The sequence below is a fragment of the Mauremys mutica genome, chromosome 6 (assembly GCF_020497125.1).
Source record: "Mauremys mutica isolate MM-2020 ecotype Southern chromosome 6, ASM2049712v1, whole genome shotgun sequence".
In the NCBI taxonomy this organism is placed as follows: Eukaryota; Metazoa; Chordata; order Testudines; family Geoemydidae; genus Mauremys; species Mauremys mutica.
In genome coordinates this window covers 50,925,441-50,929,764 of record NC_059077.1, presented here as the reverse complement: position 1 = coordinate 50,929,764, position 4,324 = coordinate 50,925,441, and the positions used below count along the sequence as shown (strand labels likewise).

Here is a 4,324-nt window from a genome sequence, read left to right as displayed (position 1 = left end):
CTTTGCTTGTGCCAATCAGAAACGAACACAAACAGGTTTTGGGCCCCGTCCCCTATGACACTTCTATGATGTCATAGTTGGTACTTTAGGCCTGCCTGCCATGTGCAGGCAGGGAGAGGAGAAAGAAAAACGAATCCTGTGTATCCTGTGCACCCGTAACCGAGCCTGATCACCTCAAAGCCTCTCTCTCAGCTCACGTGTTTCAAACAGAGCTTCTACGTTTGCCGGTTGTTATGCGTTGGTTTGTATTTGTAAGTATCAGTTATTACTAAATGCTGCATCTTTGTTTATAAATATTGTTAGTAGATATTTTAGTCATTTGTGTGTTTTAAGTTTCATTAACTCTATTAGCTAATCATACGCTCCTCCCTTATCCCTTGTAATTATCCCCAATAAAACTTTAAATTGATTAATTTTAGTGTGTGTGTGTGTCTGCAGTTTGCATCGTGACCCATACTCTCCTTGCATCCCTTACCAATATAGTCTGTTGCCACGTGCAGCCTGGTAAATAACAGGCCTGCATTTTCTTTCGCCCCTGCGAGTCCGTGGCAATCTACAGATAATAATGTAGATATCCCCCCATCCGCCTTCCTTTTTCTTTTTAACAAGTTTTACGCATCTCAGTTGTCATAGACATTTTGAGGAGTGAGAAAGTTGTGTGTTATTCTAGGAATAAATGGGGAAAAAGGAACACCACTCTAACTGAGCAGATGATTAATGTTAGCTTACCATATTTCAGAGATTTCCATGTCAATTTACTCCATTTCCACACAAAGAAACCCATCCCATATTTTTGCCAACTGTCAGCTCTGCAAACAGAACCTAGGACCTATGAGTCAGTCTGGGTTCTTTCCTTGTCATGAATCACCAGCAAGCTAAATTAAACCCTCAGTGACACCAGTGCAGTCCTGTTGCCTTTGGTGGCTTTGCACATAGAATCCAGTGCTCGCTTTCATGCTCTCACTTTCTTTAGCAGTTGCATTGATGACTGCACTCACAGGAGTAAAGAACAGTGACATGAGTCAGAAAATGTCTGTCAAAATAAAATTTTGACAAAGAAAAAATTCACATTTTTTGTTTTGTTTTCTGACCAATACTATTAGAAATTTGTCAATGAAATAAACAGAAATGACTGAATAAAAACAAGAATACATTTGAAGATCCACAAGATTTTGTTTTTACACTTTTACATCGTTTCAGAGTAGAACCAAATTTTAAACAGCCCCCACTACTCTATGCCATTGAGCTAATCGGGTTTCCCTTTCACAGTGGCAATAAAATCACTGAGACAAATTGTTCTGTGGGACTTCAGTGTTCACATGAAAAATTCCTTTGGGCTACCATATGGTCCCACAGCCAGACATTGTGGGTATGTCTACTTCTTGAGATGCAGGTGTAATTCCCAGCTTGAGGGGACACACTCCCCTCTCGTCAAGCTAGCATGCTTGAAAGTAGCCACGGAAGCGTAAGCAGCAGGAATGGCTATGTGCCACAAGTGCTTGCTTACTAGTGATATTAGGTACATACTCAGAGCAGCTAGTCCCTCCCATCACTTGTGCTGCCATGGCTACTATCTATTTTTAGCATGCCAACTCAATGAGGGCTAATGTGAGCTGGGAATCACAGCCCCAGGTCAAAGTGTAGACATATCCTCTGTTAGGTGGTTATTAGTCCTTCTGATGTAGCTGACCACACTGTGGTTCTTGATTTTTGAGGGGGTAGTACTGGAGGGGAAAGGGACGAGGTGGCTGTTACACCTTGCATGAAAATAGTTTCAATGGAGTTTCCCTGGTGTAAATCTGGAGGAACACAGTGGCGTATTGGGCCCATAATCATCTAGATGCAGATAGAATTACCTGCCTTCATGATAACAGAACCAGTTCTTGAAAGGACAAACAAATCTTCTCTGCTTGAGTTTCAGCTTGTGAGACCTTGTTGAGGTCTGGCAGATTTGTGGGCTGTGGCTTGAGAGTTAGATCCACTTCCTTCCTGGATGGTACAGAAAGATGTCATCTTTGCTCAAGAAACCATCTCTTGATGCTGACAAACCCTCCAATCATGCTCAGATCTCCAGTTACCATTTTTGGGTAAAATCATTGAGAAGGTTGCTGCAAAAGTGCTCCAGCAGTGTGTCACCTGGTGAAGATGTACGTGTCTATCCACGGGATGTATCAGGTGCCTTCAATACCACTGCATGAGGTGGCGGGGAGGGATAGTTCAGTGGTTTGAGCATTGGCCTACTAAACCCAGGGTTGTAAATTCAATCCTTGAGGGGGCCATTTAGGGATCTGGGGCAAAAATCTGTCTGGGGATTGGTCCTGCTTTGAGCAGGGGGTTAGACTAGATGACCTCCTGAGGTCCCTTCCAACCCTGATATTCTATGTTACCTCTATGAACGAAGTTGCTCTTGAGTGTGTCTGTTTTTCATTGTGAGAGATTCCTCAATAGGGACCATCCCCCTGGGAGGCTATTTCATGTGGAGTAGTGCCATGTGGTTATACTATATCACTGCTATTCTGTGTGTGTGTGTGTGTGTGGTGGTGGGGCTATTAGTAGACTTAGGGTATGTCTGTGTACTGGTCCCTGACACTCGAGTGGGGGAAGAGGCCACTCCACCTCACTACTGGCAGGCCTCAAGTAACAGTCTTATAGGGGAAAGCTCTGGCCCCATGGGCAGGGCAAAGCACAACAGTCTTTGGCCCACAGCCTCCTGGCTGGGGCAGACAGTAATTAACAGTCTATAATTAGAAGTCTATAAGGGAACTCTGGCCATTTGGGCAGGGCTGAGCCACAAACAGTCTTTAACCTGCAGCCACCTGGCTGGGCAAATAGCCATAAATAGTCTATTGAGGAGCCCTGGCCCTCAGGCAGGGCAGGACACCAAAGAGTTTGGGGTTCTGGTCTGCAGTCAGGGCAGAGAAATAAAGATTCTGGGGGCGCAAGCCCTCAGCAGGGAAGATCATTCAATGGTTGGGCATCCTGGTGTACAGACTAATAAATCCACAGACTCGGTTCATAGCGAAGTAACTTGGTCAGGTTTATTGTCAACGAAGCACGGTCCCAATGCCCTGGCTCAATGGTTACAGGTACACTAATACATGTACACTCATTGCAATGGACTAGCTTAGTTACTGGTGGGACTTTCTACTGTCCCCTAGGCCAGACAAAGATACTCCCTCTGAGATACATATTTATACACCAATGCAAACAAGTTACACATCACCGTACGCATCAGGGTGACACACTCTGACATATTAGGGTGCCACCCATTGCCTTGTAGCTGTATGTTCGATCAAAACATCCCTATTTATCATGCTGTCTTCCTGATCTTATCCTTAAAGATAGGTCAATGTGTTCCTGTTTATCTTTGGGAAATGTGTTTATCAGGGTGTTCTGGAATGTGTTTGCGTATATATTCTTATGCCTATCACTACTTAGGAATGTGTGTTTCTGCAATATCAGCTTTGTTCTTGCCAGATTCTGTGAGCAGGGTCTGTCTCTTGCTCACAACTTAACTTTGCTTTATACTAGCAAGTTTTGACTATGACTTTAGCACAGGCCTCATACCAGGCCTCTAATACAAGGCCTTATGTTTCAGTCCCTCTTCTTACTACACTTGGCTCTGGTGGATGGCCAACAACCACAGGCCTCTTGGCCTCGAGTGGGGAGTCTGCCACCCCAGGGTTGGGGTCTCAGGGGTAGGGGGACCCAGGCCCACCCAACTCCACTGTGTCCCAGCCCAGGGTCTTAACAGTGGTGGAGCTTTCCACCACTGGGTCAGTGGGGAATCCAGCCACAACATGCTGACTCACCCTCAGGTTGCAAAACTGGTCTGGTCCCCCTGGTCTACTTCTTACCACAGTCTGGGTGTAGGGTGCCGTGGTCCAAAAAATCCTCTGTCTCCTCAGGGTACAGCCAGCTCCTCAGCATCTTTGTCTGCCTCCCCTTATGGCAAGGCATCGGTCCACTCCAGGGCTGGGATGGGCTCTTGAAGAGGTGTTTGCTCCCTAGAAGAGATGTCCGCTCTCTCCTGTGGCTCAGCAGCAACTGAGCTCTGGAGCTCTCCTTTTCTACTTCCTGTCCCGCCCTGGTACTTCTGATGAGGGGGGAAGGGAGTTTGACTTTTGCTGTGTAGACATACCTGAGTTACCTTTGATCCAACTAGCTCAAACAACATTAGCAGTGAAGCTGCAGCAAAACTGGTTGTACAGGCTTGGCTGGGACCCTGCTTATGTATTCAAGTGGCTACCTGGTGCTGCCATGGCTCAACTGCTATTGTATGGAATCTATTTAGACTTGAGTAAAGCTCTAGATGTTGTTAAAG

The 4,324-nt window shown here is 45.7% G+C and overlaps 1 protein-coding gene across 1 annotated transcript in view; it reads left to right on the top strand.

Annotated features, from left to right (window-relative positions):
• Window positions 1–4,324, top strand: part of EDIL3 (EGF like repeats and discoidin domains 3) — a 427,756-nt gene that overhangs the window by 112,985 nt on the left and 310,447 nt on the right. The window lies entirely within an intron of this gene.